The sequence below is a fragment of the Octopus sinensis genome, unplaced genomic scaffold, assembly GCF_006345805.1.
Source record: "Octopus sinensis unplaced genomic scaffold, ASM634580v1 Contig05134, whole genome shotgun sequence".
NCBI lineage: Eukaryota > Metazoa > Mollusca > Cephalopoda > Octopoda > Octopodidae > Octopus > Octopus sinensis.
In genome coordinates, this window is record NW_021828052.1 from 1 (window position 1) to 17,172 (window position 17,172).

General features: G+C 34.9%; 1 pseudogene; it reads left to right on the forward strand.

Moving 5' to 3' along the window:
* Positions 1-5,979: 5,979 nt before the first annotated feature.
* LOC115227589 lies at positions 5,980-6,132 on the forward strand (annotated as a pseudogene).
* The last annotated feature ends 11,040 nt before the right edge of the window (positions 6,133-17,172 follow it).

Below are 17,172 nucleotides of genomic sequence, written 5' to 3' on the forward strand. Positions count from 1 at the left end.
AATTTTATTTTTGAATTTATCTAAGGAAAAACGTAAAAAAATATTTTGACTTTCGTAAAATGAATATTTTCGTTAAATTTTTTTTCGTTAAATGGATAGTCTACTGTATAAACATAACCGAAAGAACAACCTGTTTAAGTTAATAGCGGGATGTTTTCTCGTCGTTTGCACGATGATGAGTGAAGGAGAGTACCCAGCTGGATTCAGAGATGTTAGCCACACGGGGAAGTATGTGGAAAGTCAGACCTCGCAAGCGAAAAGTGGACTTTTCGTGGAGTCCACCAGACTCTTGATGACCGAGTTTTGCAGTGACTTTGACATTCGCAAAGAGTTTGACGAGATCCACAAATGTCTTTCTAATGCTTAGGAAGTTTACTTATGTTTATGTGGGTTAAGAAGGCATTTGATTCCGTAGATCAGGCATTCTCAACATCGCATAGCGTTTTATCGACCCAAAATAAAGCAAATTTCAATCTTTCGCTGTCTTTTAAATCAGTTCTTACAATATGAATAACACAACCGACCAAACAAGGCAGATTCGTACCACGTAGTCTCGCCCAAATATTTATTCAACACATTTTGGGATTCCAGTTCATTTATTTTGTAACCTGAGTAGCGCTTAACTATACAGAATATTAATTAAAAACTAACCTCTAGCCTCGGCTGGAACGGGGATGCAAATTTTGCATTCTTCCATCACTTCCTCAGTAAAAAGAGCTGGAAACCTTACAAATCTAAACAGAATTCCAAAACCTGTGTTGTCAAACAGACATAGCAAGGCAATTTCCACAATTAGTAGATACATCATTTGTACTATAAGCTTAATAATCTTATTATATACAAGAGAGACTATTTCGTCGTTAGTTCGCTAAGGATAAGAAGAGGGCCACTATATCTGCATGAAATGAACAAAACCGCATGACCTTTTGAGAAGCTTAGCAACGTCCAGGTCAAAATGAGCTTTCATGACAGCCTCAACCATAAAATATAAATTCTTAGAGTACTCATTACGGAAAAAATCTGCCGTCGAATTTTTAGCAACGGGAATAATGGAATGGAAAGTCCCATCGACAATCTGATTAAAATCGAACAAAATCAACCACCTAATCCACTGAGGGGAAGAGGGCAGCTCCAAATGCGGCCGAATAACCTCCAATAGACCACCCATATAAAATGATCTTGTTTGTATTGAAACCCAATTCCTCAATGCCGTACAGAATGACAGCATAAACGGCGTTATTCTCTTTATAGACATACGGAAGACTCTTAAAGTACGTCTAGTTGAACCAAATACCGAACTTGCCTCAAATCCCGGATGGTTCCAGGCCAGGACTGAATGTCCCAGTGATATTATGCTCTGATTTGACCCAAACTCGTAAAAAGAGCAGTTTCCCTTACTGCAAATGACAAGAAACCTCCCAGCGTGGCAGTCCCGACAGTCCAAGAACATTGTGTCGATTTCTGCGCCTGTGAGGGTCTTGACTTTCGCTCTTTGTCCCCCATACTTTGGTAATCAAGTCAAAAATCTACAAGCGATGACCGTCCGTCGTTCAACATGGGCTCGAAATAGTCCTTTGTGAAATCTGTGGACCCCGGATAGACCAAAGGACGTCCCACAAAAAGCATTAATAACCACGTAAGGATATATTTAAGATCAAAAATATGATCGACCAGAGAATCCGACTGCAGCTGTTTTAGTATCTCAGAATCAGAACATTGAGCAACATAATCCACAGGCCAGAATCGGAAATCGTAGTCAAATGCTTTCTAAACGTTTTTTATTAAAATTGGATTTTACTTTTGGTCGAGTACTTGGCAATATTTGTCAAAGAATGCCATATAGACAGGATTGTAGAATCGACCCAGCACTAAAAAATCGAGAAAACAATTTATTAACAATTTGTCAAATTGAGGACTCTTTTGATCAGGAATAAAGTTATATATATATAAAGTATCATTAGCTTATCAGAACCAAGGACGACAAGTGGGACTGCAGAGTATAATACTATTTTATTAAAAAATAAAATCTGCTATGGTTATATCATAAAACAAACAATATTCGTGTATACTGACAAAATGTGTTCTAATTTATTCATGTGGTAATCTTCCTTTAGAATAGACCTAGAATTTCATTACCGAGTCGGGTTTTTTGTACACGTGAATCAGTTTGGGTCCAGTCAAAAAACGGTAAATACGTTTAAATTTGTGGTGAACCATTTCTACTGCAAATTTAGTGGTTCAACTAAAGATACAAAATGTATTTTCAATTACAAATAAATAAATTTAATTTATTTTACAACTAAATTAATAATTTTCAAATCGTGAAATTTATTCATTGCTCTTAATGAGACTCTTAATAAGTATATTTGGGTACAGTCAAAAAGCGGTTAATACGTATATCGATAGTTCTTGAGTATATCTATTAAGAGTCTCTTAATGAGACGCCGACTTTCTTACAGTTTTCCAGTGACCATCCGAATTCGGTTCCTATTTTTTTAATTAAATTCTGTCTTGTTGTTTTAGAACTTAAATTGACAAGACTCTTCAATTTTACTTTCATCAGACTGTCTGAATAGTGATACATGTTTCCAAACTGATAATGCAAGATTCTTTGTAAAATATAACACTTCTCAAACACGAAACTATTCCTTTTTGGACAAAATGATAGTCTACGTATTTCAAGGATTCAGATCCTCTTTTTGACTGTTTTGTTTAATAAATCTCTTTAAATTAATTAAAAAATCGTTAATGGATTACAATATTTTCAATGTATCAAGCGAATTTATTGGTCACATCTGGTCAACTTTCATCTTTTTGAATCAATTTTGTTGACTTTATGGAGGTCAATTTTTGCTTTTTTAGGTCAACTTTGTGGTTGCCCTAATCATAAGTCTTGGTACTTTTAGAAGAGATGCAGCGCCATTCTCACCAAATCGAGAAATACCTCCGTTTGCAATATGTTGCCCGCGGTACATAAACCTCGTTCCACACAAGAATCTCATTTAGCTGGAAAAGGGACTCAATTTGTGGGTGTAGACTCAAATTTATCTTAACATAAAAAGTAAATAAAAGTAGCAAGTTGACAATAATAAGGCGATTCGAATTGTATCGAAAACTAACTATCTATTAATCGATGGCTAATGTTAATTTCGATATTTAAAATTCCTGTTTTGTCGAATATAGGCATAGCGAGAGTAAAAGTGAGTGGGTTTGTTGGATAATTGGCATTGAGTAATCATTTTCTGGTTTCTAATTGTGATCTAAAAAATGCATTTTTGACATTAACATTAAAAATCTCGGCCAGATTCCAGAGCTATTAATAATTTGATGAACATACGCCGTTGTTATGTTCCTTTTTGACGATCTACAAAAGTCTGTTTCTCTTTCTGAACTACAGAGTATCACTCTGAACCCTACTCTTCAAATAGGGAAAGACTAGACTTCCTGCGTTTACGATACCAGATCGGAGAGTATGTTTTCCAGACTTACCAGGCCATCAACGTTCCTGCCATCCGCAAAATTGACAAAAGACAGGTTCAGTAAATATATCATCCCTGAGGTCGTGATAAAAATATCACAGCAGACGGCTAATTACACTAACGTGGTCTAAAAAATAAAGTTTGTAGTCGAACCGAGGAATCGTGCCAATGGAAGTCGCCATTCACAGACGCCTGGGCAGATGTGTCCTGAAAGCAGAACTTTTGGAGTTTCATGTGTTTGGTAACTACTACATTTGTGTCCTCGACTGTCCTCGCCACACAATCGGACTGAAATCGTTCGGTAAATTAATCGAGTGCCTCACGGAGACAGAGATATGCTATTTCCAAGTCATGGTTTTCATATTGGTTGATTCCACAGATTATCAATATTATCGCACACCTCCACGGGAAGGGACTTCACCACAGGGGACTCAGTCTCGACGACTTTGTGTTGGATTTTCACACGGGAACCATCAAGATTATCGACTTGATCAATGTCAGGTTTGCCACGGAGGACGAGAACATGTATTTTGGTGGTGTTTATTTGAGGAACTGTATAGGAGATCAGGCCTACTCTCCACCCGAGTGGTTGGCCACTGGTTGGGTGTGTTACGAATCCTTAATTTCGTGAAGTCTCGGAGTCATCTTTTATTTACAACTAACCAAGAACTATTCTCACGACCTGATTTCTGAAATAATGTCCAGGGGTCTTGGAATGGAGGATCACATCAGCCATTCCGCCTCGACCTACATAATGGGAAGTCTCAATCCGAATGACAGGGCACGGATCAGTTTTGAGGAGCATTGCAACTACAAGTGGCTACTGGATACACTCCCCTCCTTCGTCGAGGTGTCCCCCGAGGAACAATCCTCCTACACACAGTGCGAGGAAGGGGAGAGTTGCCTCTTTTGTAGGGGTTTGGAGCAACTGTATTCCTAATCAAATATTCTGTATTCCTAATCAAATTCCTTTGTTTATTCCCTCAGTAATGATGCTAACAAAATATTTGTTAAAAAAGCACAGTAAGCAATGCAGGGAAAACAATAAACCTAAAAGAGTTCCAAAAGCTTAAATCCCTTCCCTGAAAGAAGGACCGACACTTTGCCGTCACATCTAACAGTAAAATACTCATTCCACCTCAGAAGCCTTATGGCAGACAAATCCATGACGGCAGTCTCCCATTCTCTCAACAAAGGGGACATTGATCAAATGTGAAATGTTACTTGATCAGCATCAAGATAAATAATTCTAGAAACATTCAGAGGAAATAACACATCTAAAAACAGAATTTTATATCTAATTTCTCAACCAAAACAAAATTACCCCCAAATAATGCGCTGGCTCACTGTTTGTTTCCTTAACCAATGAGGCCACACATATTCTACCAAAACATAATCAAATCCATATTTTCTAGAAAATTTTGGTAAAAAGTTCTGGAATTAAATTAATTCGGCAACCTTGAATGTCGGTGAAAGGAAGTTTTTCAAAAAATAAAACTTCACTGGCGAATTCGTGTGATTGAGAACACTCACCATCATCACTCTAACAGAAAAATAGCATAATCAACTTCAAAAGGCGCTCATATAAGTGACCCGAAGCAAGAGAAAATATATTGATCACTTTCCCATCCGGTGATGAGTCCGAAGAAAAATATCTATGTATTTAATCCTTGAATTATATCCCGACTTGATCCAATTCGAGATTATTCCTTCATTTGATTTCTGTTTGTTGTTCTTTTCTACATCGACAGTCATGATTTCGTTGACTAGACTGTCCAACACAATCATTTTCCAAGGTCCTTTTTGGACTGTTCCTTCAATTCTACAACATTTATAATTATAAACTACTGTTTGATATCGTAAAACTCCCCATTTGTGTTGGTATTACTCCTTAACCACCAAATTTTTGGATTTGGTTTTAGTTGGAAATATCTTTTAACATGAACTTAGAAGAAAAACAATATTCCTCATAACAATTGTGTCAAATTTGTCTTCAGCACTATTATTCAAAATAAGTTGTAAGCCAACAGGAAATTCATTTTTTAAGGAATCATAGGCATGTCCTAAGTTGTATTTGTATATTTTTGAACCCTCAACAATTATGTAGTCCAATTGATATGTTGCATTAATTCCACATTTAGTCTAATTTACATTATTATGGATAATATTACATTACTCAGCACAATATTATGCTCTAAAGGCAATAATTTCACGCAAAATAAATGGCTCATTTATACTCGAGTTCAGATTTCATGCGGAGGCTAATAACTTCCAAATGGAGCTTGATCTGCTGAAACTTTTTGGCTCGGATTGCTATCAAACAGATCTTCTTAAAGAATATCACATACTGGGCAAGTAATGAAGAACTAGAGAAGTATTTCTCGACGATACTCTTTCCGGGTTTTAAAGTGGAAAGTTTCATGAAGGCTGGAAAAAACTTACCAATAGTAAATCTTTCGACAAGGTCACCAATCATAGGAAAAGTTTCTGAAAGCTCGGTATCTTTGCGCAGTGGCAGTATCGTAGTCAATGAGGTTCTACCGAGGCGTGATTATTGCTTTTTGTCCATTCCCGAGTCAACACATTCGTTTTTCAGTAAAATATATGTAAAAATTGTCGATGAGTGTTTTGATTTTGTAATAAAAATTATTTGCAGTTAGTTTGGTTGAATTGAGCGACCATATCAAAAAATAGAGAATAACCTAAGCCAGGGGTGTCAAACTCATTTCGCATCAGGGGCTGCATTTATAATAATTGTTCATAAAGAAAAGATTATTTATTTATTTTAGTGAAATATGTAATCACCATCTTTTAATCTTGCATAGACTACTTCCGGATGATTAACATCTTTTTCAAATATAATTTTTGAAATGTTGGACTCAATTATTTGTGCAGTCCCGACTTTAATTAAAGCCGACAAACTTTCATCTGTAAGTCGTGTTTTATTAATTGTGACCCAGTTTTTGTTAATTTAATAAATGAAAAAGCTGTTCATGTCGAACCAAATATAGCAATTATTTCTGCAGCAAAATTTCTAAACTTTTCTGTTCAAAAGACAAAAAATCATTGTCGCGCGCAATGGATGAAACGCGTGCCTAAAGTGAAACGCTGTGAACCTTGAGAAAACCACAAAAAACCTCGAAAATAAAATTAACAATCCTTTGATGAAAACAGGAATAAAACCGAGAAATCAATTTTTTATTATTATCGTTTGAAAGATTAACAATTTATTTAAATAATGGTTAGCCATTTTAAAATTACCAAAAAATTAAAAATATTTTAACCTGAAAATTTACCAGCCGACTCTAGAGCCTCCTCACAACGTCATTCAGATGAGTGTGACGGGGAATTCTCCCGGCACTCTTCTTACACGACAAGGCGTGCAAGCCGTTTGACAAATTGAGGACCCGCACCGGCAAGGGTGGGGTGGCAGATGTCCAAACCCAATCGTAAGCTGATCCCAATCCGCAAGGATCGTCGTCCAGTAGTAACCCCGTACTAGGAGTGGGAGAGCTTTGAGCCAGTCACCCGTGTGCGGCTGACAGGCGCAGTTAAGGGTGGCCAGCTGGAGTTGGTCCGACTTGAGCGAAGTTTTCGTAATGTGTTCAAGCAGAGAATTTCATCCCAGCCCCTTTGAACTGAGGGATCGTGGGAAAATCAAGGTCGAGTGAGCACCACGTACGGCATGCAGATGAGAATTCCGAGAGCTCATTGTATTATTTATAAAAAATCAAGAATATTCTTATACTCCTGATCATCCTTTACAATGTTGGCAAATCTCATTTCGATAATATTCTCAAAGTGCGCAATCATCTTTAATATTGACTTGATAATTGTCAAGAGCTTAATTGAAGGTTAAATTCAAGGTCACGGCGTTTCACTTTAGACACGCGTTTCATTTATGGCGCGTGACAATCATGACTCTTTCCAGAAATTCCTTTAACAACAAATCCAGTTTTTTATGTTTGTAATAATTAATTACAGTATGCACCGAGATTTAGCAGCAACTCCAGAATGTCGTCCAAATATATTAGGAGCACCATCGGTGCACAAAAATACAAGCTTCCTTAAATCAAATACATAGTTAAAGAGAATTTGTTGTAATTTTGCAAAGATATCTTTACTTTTAATAGTATCGTGCATTGTGTGCTCTGTGCACAGATATTTGAAACACTGCACTTGAAAGAGAAACAAGCTCAAATAATTTGATCATTAAAAAAACTACATCGCGAATTATTCCTTCTGAATCCAATTTCATGCAAAAATAAAAACGACATAAAGTAAAAAAAGGAAAGCATAAAAATCATCTCCGTGCTCCCACCTGGCACAATTTATTAGGTTTGCCATGAATAATTAAGATAATTAATCAATAATTGATAAAAAATAAGCTTTATTTTAATTAAAGCTATTTTATATTAAATCCTCGCGGGCCGCATTTTTGACACTCTGACTTAAGCTGTTCCATCTCAAATTGTAGTTTTCTTATTTCAAAATATTTGATGAACAAAAATAGGTTAATCATGAAATTCAGGTTTGCTAAAATATTTTTATAAAAGTCCACAAATTGAGGATAGGTAAATTTGTACAAAATAAGATGAGAATAAAAACAAATAAAAATTGAGTAAATTTTTGAATTCGTGTGCGTTGTCGTTGTTGTTGTTTTTAAACGCTATTGGGCCAAATCGGCGACCTTCTCGTACTATTACCCGCCACAATCTCTCGACTGAGGAATTTATTCTGTCCTCACTTCGCGGAACAAGATACATCCCTTTCCATATTCCCAAACAATGGCCGCTTCCTGCTTCGAACAAATTATCTCAGAAGCACTCAGTTCCGAAGAAGACCTCACCTTCACGCTTTTCAAAATCCAGACGGAGGTGTCCGCCCAATTGCGGTTGGGAACTACTTCAGAAGGCTCTGCGGCTAAGTCGCTACCAGAAGGGTTGCAACGAGAATCGGGGCCGAGCTTTCGCCCACGCAACTCGGTGTTGGTGTACGTGACGGGTGTCTTTTTCCTCCTGAAGAACAGCATTCATCTGCCGAAACTTATCTTCACTTTCAGAAGCAATCCCTGTTTCTTGCAAATGGATCTACTCCTTGCATACGACGCTATTTTGAAAAAAGCTGCTGGAACTATATTGTTTTTATTTTTTGTGATTTTTACGCTCAATTCATAAAGACCTGTGCAGAAAACATTTTGAACATCTGCTTTGATGCACAGGCAAGTTATTCTACTAGTTTCCCCTGGAGAGATCGGTCTGATTACTCCAGGTTACTCAGCACACGGGGCTTACTTTTCTTTAATGCTTTTGTCGAGAGAAATGATTGACACTGTTCTCTCTCATTACAATGGACAGAGGATATCATTTTGTTTTTATGATTTTCTTGCCATTTGGAAGAAACTGTGTTTGCCTATTTCAGGGGTCGGCAAAAGCGGGCTCGCGAGCCTTTGAAGACTCTTTAAGATTTTCAATCAAAATGGACTGAAACTTTTGCATTCACATCTAATTCAGGACAGCTACCGAAATGTCCCATTTGCCAGGAAACTTTGAATCAAAATAAAAAGTCAAATTTAGAGAGACACTTTAACACAAAACACTCAAATTTCGCAAAAAAATATCCAATTGGTGATTCCCGAAAGAAAGCTGTAGAAGAACTTGCAAAGAATAATCAGATTGAATCAATAGGCCCTATTTCATCAGATGCGACTTTTCAACCCTAATTTACCCTAAAACTAAGAAAAATTGAACGAGCCCACTGACATGGTGAAAAAATGACCAACCAGCCCCTGAACGCTGGTTGACTCTTACTTTTGTGAGACAACTGGTTGCCTATATGACGACGAATCTGTGAGGATTGGAATCTGCCACAGATCAGACTACCCGTATCGGCCAAACACCAACTCCGATGCGGCGTAAAAGCCGACGAGCTCGACTACCACTTTCTATTATGTCTACGAAATTGGACTCTCATCGGGGAATAAAGAACTAAAACTGGCCATCCGTCCGTCACTCCGTATTGCTGGATTCCACTTTCCATTGAGACCTAAAAAGATCTTTGCAGTGGACAGCAGAAGTCCCGATGGGATGACAACCTATCAAAGAGGAAGATGTTTGGTTTGAAAAACATTTAATGCAATAAAATTGACCACAAAACACCTCCTATTTAAATGCACCTCTGCCTTTCAGGGAATTTTTTTGGAGGAGGAGTTAGACTGGCTAAAACATCAGTGCGAATAAACCATATCGTTAACTAAAAGCGAAGATTAAAGAGAGGTTATGTTAAATCCCGGCTTTGTGCGGACTAGTCGATGATGAAGTGAATTGCTATCAATTGTGAAAAGCCAGTTTTTATAACTCCACTGTTTGTAGTTTTTTTAAAGTTTTGATATTTTTCATTGAACTAGAAATCTCAGCACCAGAATTTCTGAAATGTTTGAAAGTATTTTCATCTGCAACTAAAATACTGACTGTTCCCCAATTAATTTTTATTGCTTGCAAAACATCTTCAAAATTCATATTCTTTACTGAGATAGAGTCGATTTCCAATATAATATCATTGTTTCTAATTCCTGCAACATCCGCTGGTGATTTTCATCCCATTGATAATAAAGAAGCCGTTTTCAGGATTTCTTGATTATTTGAATTCCCAGATCTTCCCCGTTCCATATTGCAATCTGGCATATTCTAGGTGAATAATTTTTCGTATCTATAGGAAGTGATATACTTTCTGCTCTGTTTGTTGAAAGTTTCGTTTCTTCGATTTCTACAACTTCAAATCTTTTTACTAGCAATAGAAGATCTCCGGTGGATTTTTTTATTTGTTTTGTGAGATAATTATGTGATTTGTTTTAAACATTTTTATTATTAATTTCTAATATTATATCGTTGATTTCTAAGTTTGTGAATGACGCAGGTGAATTTGGAAAAATTTCAGAAACAAAATGTTTTTTTGATTTTGAAACCGTATCAACACCAAAACCAAATCCTGAACTGCTGCATTTCACTGTAATTAGAACAGTCGACATTCTTGTCAGGTAAATTTATAATTCTTTAATAAAAAAATTTATTAATTTATTTAAATCAGTATTATTTGAAAAAATAATGTAAAAAGAAAAATGTTATATAATTTATTTTTGTTCGAATATTTAAAATGATTTTCAAGTTAATTACACAATAATTCTTAGACTTTTTGAGAAAACATTAGGAACCTGAAAAACTTCAAATTATCTTTAAAAAGTCAGGTTTATGGTAAAATTTAATATTTATATGGAGTTTTTTTGAGTTTAAAAATATCAAAGGTTCATCATTTTACTACACAAATTCGTCTCTTCATTTTCTCGACTAAAAAATCAAAAAACTTATTTTTTAATACATATGCTGAATATCAAGGTTGTGGAATAGTGTTGAAAGAAAAAGGAAAACACTAATAGGCCTCATGTGTCATAAAATTGTAGTTTGCCATTCTTTAAATTCTAGAAACTAATTTAAAGATATCATTTTATAAATACTAATAAAATTATGTCAACTAAAATTTTATAATTATGTCATTTTGAACTTATCACTTTATTCAATAATATATAGGGTTTTCGGATCAATATACTTTAAAGAACTTTTTCAAAATACTGTTAACGGTTTGATATTTCTTGTCGAACAGTTAAGCAATATCTTTGGTTGAATATCCATCCAAAGATTTGTTTATTATACTTTCTCTCACATCATTAGATATTATCGAAAAATTATTATATTGATTCGAAAAATTATTATATTGGTTCGAAAAATTATTATATGATTCGAAAAGTTATTATATTGATCGAAAACCCTATAACTAACCCCAGAGGACATTGTGGGCAGGATCGAACTTTTCTAAACAATTTCCGTCGTTTGCAAAGTGCATCGGGAGTCACTGGAATTAAAATTAACTGGTTTACCTAGTCCTTTGATCATCACTAAATGTTTTAGTACTTATCAAAATAAAAAATTAAATCCCAATAACCTTTAAAGCATGTGAAAGTAGAAAAGCTCAACACCTGGAATCTAATTACTTGAAAACTTGGTGAAATTCAGAACGGAAAAATCGAGATATTCGATATGGGGTTGAAGTGGTGACCAAATATACAAACCTTTTATGCCAAGATTTAATATAGATTTTTAGTCCAAAGGATACATTCAGTCAGTGAAAATCAGAAAAATTTAGAATGTGTGATTATTGAAAACAGATGAAAACTATAACGATTGAGTTATCAAAGCAATTATCGGAAATGAGAAAAATTAAGAGTTTCAGTCAGCATTATTAGTGTAATAAAACGAGGAGAGGTCTCGGGATTCAAAAAAATCAACGGTGTGGTTGCTTTATAGACTTCTCAACATCTCTTATTTTAAAATAAAATGTTATTAATAAACTTGAATTTATTTTATCCTAAACCTCTCAGTCGGATGTGTGATAGCTTTCCTTCTTGAACACGTTGGAAACTGATCCTTGTGAGCAATTTGTGATTTCCGCGATTTTGTTTTGACTAAGTCCAAAGGTATGGAGATTTAAAATAATTTTTTTGGTATCAAATGACAAGTCGCTTTTTCCTTCCATGTCAATTAAATAATAACGTGTTAAATTTAAAATAAATTTGTTTTTGTATGAAAAATATAAAAATTATTATAATGTTATGGTACATGACAAAAATTATTATAATGTTATGGTACATGACAATTTGTATCACCCCAACCAGTGATCTCGTAAAATCAAATAATTTTTTAAATAGTTAAAGAAAGTAAATTTGAATTTGGATGTAAAAAATTAAGTCATAAAAATGGATATTTGTGAAAATAGAGTTATATTTTAACTAAATTTACGAGTATTATAATGTTTTGGTACAGACTGTACGTGATCAATGTCTTTTTGTAGGCGTCTATTTTGACCGAGGACCGTGTTTGGAGAATGCTCCACTTTGATTCTTATGCAACAAAAATGAGAAAAGCTAAATTGGCAGATCTGAACATGTACAGATGCTGCGTTCCTGAGAGTGATTTGTTCTGTGGTTGAGTTTTGAGGAATTCATCGTGGACAAGTCACTCCCCTATGTAAACCTTGATATTGCTTCTGTTTCATCGTCAGTTATAATGGAGGACGACGTACCATGACATTGATTGAATTTATTAGCAATTTGTGACTTTTTGTGATTATAACAACTTGTTTTGATTACTCTTTATCTTGTTGCTTGAGTAAAATACACTTGGGAGTCCAGATTATGTTTTCCAATAATTTATTCTATATATATTTGTGACCAAAAGAATGCTATTTGACCTGTACTTATAATTACTTATGTTTCTAATTGCAACTATTTCCTGAAGTGCAATTTCAGTGTCCCTAAGGAGGTTGAGTGCTTATTTATAATCTCGAAAAGGCAAATTAAACCCACCAAGATTTTTATTACCAAAATTGTAGAAAATGAGAAAAATAGTAATTTTTCGGGGAGAGGACAGTAGAGGACTACTTATATTTTGGTGAATTGACTGTTCTCGGGAATGGTGGGTTTCAAGTTTCCTTATTAACTCTGCTAAAGGATGCCAATTTTGATTTACGTTCTCTCTATGTGTACAATATGAGCATCAAGTCGTTGTGACACACCTCCTACATTGCTCCACAGGCAAGGCAAGGTGTCCCGCTGGTTTAGTGAAGCGGCCAATCCAAATTCTCCTACGTCTTGTGATTTCTCTGGTGAGGTCCATTTGCTCTCTTTTTGCATCCTGCGAAATCATCATTTTCAACAAAATTAAGTGCAATGACTGGATATTTGTCATGTGCCGCATAAATCAGCCTCGAGTAGCCCGATTTAACCTCCCCCAAACTGCCAAATAACAATCTTATTTGCCCAGTTAATTTTTCGAGAAATGGCCTCTTTTGATTCTTCATCCAGCTTTTGACCAATCTCTGACAGTCTGAAGGCCTGACCTCCAGGAGCAGCAGAGTTATGGCCATTCTTCACTACAGAAATGCAGGCAGTATATATGAATACCCGCAGGACTGCCTGGATCCACGTGAGTGACTAATCGGTAAATTAGTGAATGGGGTAAAAATAATTTGAGCACAAATTTTGCTGATGAATAATACAATGAAAATGTGCAAATAATGAGCCAGGATTTAACTTTTCTATTTCAACTCGCAATTTAGCAGCAACTCCCGGCATATTACGAACACCATCAGTGCACAAACATACAAGCTTCCTTAAACGAAATTCACAGTCAAAGAGAATTTGTTGTAGTTTTACAAAGATATCTTTACTTTTAGTAGTATCGTGCATTGATGCCAGTTCGAAAATTAAAATCTAGGTCAAAGGCCGAAAAAAGTACGATTCCAATAATGTCGACTGTTTCATCGATCGCAGTTGAAAAATATTCAAATTTCAAAAATTCGTATTTTAATCGCTCTTTCAAATGAAAAGACATTTCTTTGATATATTCGGCTACTATATTTCTCGTCAAAGAAATCTCTAAACAAATGCGATTATCAGGACAAATAAATTTGGCTGTTTTCACAGGACATTGTTTAAAGAAATCGCCATCAGAATATGATTTCCCATTCATTGCAAGCATTCTGGTGATTTCATAACTTGCAGTAACTGATGCAGTACTTCGATTGTGATTTTTTTAAAATGAGCCTGTGACAAAGTCAGATTGTTTCGTAATTCATTAAGCTTTGCAATTGTACTTTTGGTTAATAAACAACTTAGTACCTTCAAAATAATCGTATGAGTTATATTAATGCCTTTTTAAGTTGTATTCTTTCGGTATAGTGATTAACTGGTTACATATCAAAAAATATATTTTTGCATCAATCGTTGCACAAAAATAGAGAAGTTCCCATTTTTTGAAACACCCTCTTTTCTCAAGCACCGTTTTTAGTTCCAGAAGAAACACGTGACATTGTCAAATAAAATTTACAACAAACTAATTAATACAAAAATAATTAAAATTAAAAATATTTTATATTTTAAAGCCTCGCGGGCCGCACCTATATATGCAGAAGTCCACATGTTTGACACCCCTGTTTTATAGACTTCTCAAATTTTCTTATTGTTAAAACGATTTTTTTATTAATAAACTTGTATTTATTTTAAGGTTAAATAAATTAAAGAATCTATTTAAATGAGTACTGCTTTGTCGCATTTTACAAACCAAACAGATTCTACAAAGAAAATGTGATTAATTATAAAATTAAAGCAATAAGACTTAATCGAAGGAGTTGCTTTAATCAAAACTCCCTCAGTAATGACATTTAACAGTGTAATTTTGGAAGTGGAAGGTGTTTTTATATACGATTCGGACAATTACAGAACTAATGGATTAATTGACGCCGAATCTGCAACTGTTATTCCAATAATATCAATAGACGCGCTCTTTTAAAAATATGTAATGTCATATCATCTGGAGCTCGTATACAACCAGGTGAATTCAAAATACCCTTCTCAGTTCAACTAAAGCCTTCTCCCAGCGAAATATTATACGACAGTTATTTAGGACTGCTCATGTCTGTGCAGGTATCAATCCCGAATATATCAAATCACTAAAATTAAAAACTATTTGTCAGTATATACTAACAGTAATTGTCAAACGGTCTACTTTCAGCAAAAATTTAAGTGAGTCTGTAAATGTGTTTTGTATCCGGTCAAATGGCACTGTGACTGGTCTTATTTTATTTGTCAACGGCTTAGTTTCCTAAGATTAATTTCTAAATTTTTAAAGAAAAATGCTAAAATTTACAAAGAATTATAATGTTACTTTGAAAAAAGGTTTGTAACAAATTATTTTAGTTAAATTTTAATTAAATGTTTAAATTATTTCAAATTGAATTAAATAATTCTCATTTGTACTCAGGTTTTGTTACTTGGTATACTTTTCTGGGGTCCGCGGAGCCAGTTTTGGGGTTCCGCGGAATTTATTATATTTATTTAATAATAGTTTTTAATTATTAAAATATATTAAACATCCACGCTTATATCTTGTTTCTCTTTTGAGTTAGTTGGTCAATTTTATAAGATTTTTAATGAGAAACAATAATTTCATAAGAGATTCCAAAAAATATTCAAAAAGGTTTTTTTTATAATTATAATTTTAGAAAAGAAAATATGATGAAAGCTACCTCTCATATGTGTTTTCTCAGAATGGATCTGATTTACCACATACGGCAGAATGTGTAATATGCCATCATATAATGCCTAACACATCTCTTGTCATGCCAAACTATCAAGACATTTATTGCTGAAGCATCCTCATTTAAAGGATAAAGATATTTCCTTTTTCAAAACAAATTAAATCCATCTACAAGTTGCAAGTTGGAAATGTCAAATTTTGCGAAAGACGACAATCGTTGGAGAGTAATTGTACTGGGGAAAATATTTTCAACACTATTAAAAATTATTTTTTTGCAAAAAACATAAATTGAATAAATGTGTGGATGTTTGTAGCGATGGAGCTTCATAAAATTTTATATGAATGCAAAAGTGTTAAAAGATTAGTCGATGTTCTAAAAAATGGGCTATACTGGTTTTGCAAGTTCAAATTTAATTAAGTAATTCATTTGGGGAATTTTTCTGATTTCATCTTTTAGAAAGAATTTAAATTAAAAGTGCAGTTCGTTATACTCTGACCTGCAAAATGCACTTGATTTTGGCTCCAGATTAATTTATTTAACCCCATTACCCCCTAAAATTGGGAGGAATACGGCACGAAAAAAGCCGACAGACCTCTTAGGATAACACCATAAGTTAAGAGGGAAGTTAATCTTATATGATCTTCCTATAGCAGTGAGGTTTTTGCATTTTAGGACGACGTGCGTTGCTGTGTGTCGTCCGTCATGGCAGATTGGACAAGACGGATCGACATCCTTATCCAGTTTGATAGTCGAGAAGTAAAGGGTGATGCCCACAGCGAAATCTTGTGAGTTCGACCCGATCTTTGCGGCAGAAATCCTTTTTAGCTGAGTTTATTTTTGAGGGCCGATTGTTGAAGATATTGTTTGCAGTTAGTGCGTTCAAGGAGAATTTAGTTTAGTTCTTTTATTTCCGATGGTTTTTGTTAGAGAATGAGCTTAGAATACGGCAGTAGTGGAGTGCTGGTGGTTTTTGATGTTCCTGTCAGGGGTTGGTGTTCTCGTGAGATTGTGACTTTGGTGGTTTTTGATCATACTCGCAAAGAATTGAGTTCCACAGATGTCGTAATGGTCTGCAAGTTGATCATGTTGGTTTCCTGATGCATATGGTCGGTCGGAGTAGACTTCATACAACCCGTAATGATTTTGAATGTTTGGTTTTGGATTTATTGTAACTTCTGAAGGAGTGTTTTTGACAGTAGAGACGCACATGATGGACTTGCGTAGTCAATGTTGGAAGAATGTATTGTTTGTATATGAATATTAAGCATTCCTTGTTTTGTCCAAAGTCTGTTCCGGTGAGTGAGCGGAGGGCATTCATTTACATTTGTGAATAAGGTTTTCAATGTGTTGGCGAAATGATTAAGAGCTATCGTACGTTATTCCGAGTATTTTGACTGTTTTTTGTGTGGGAATTTGAATATTGTTAATTCTGATTGTCGGAGTGAAATTGTGTTCTCGTGTATTACTTGATAGACGAGTGGCTGATGATTTGGTTGGTGATAGGGATAGACTGTATAGAGCAATCCAGTTATACAGGATATCAATG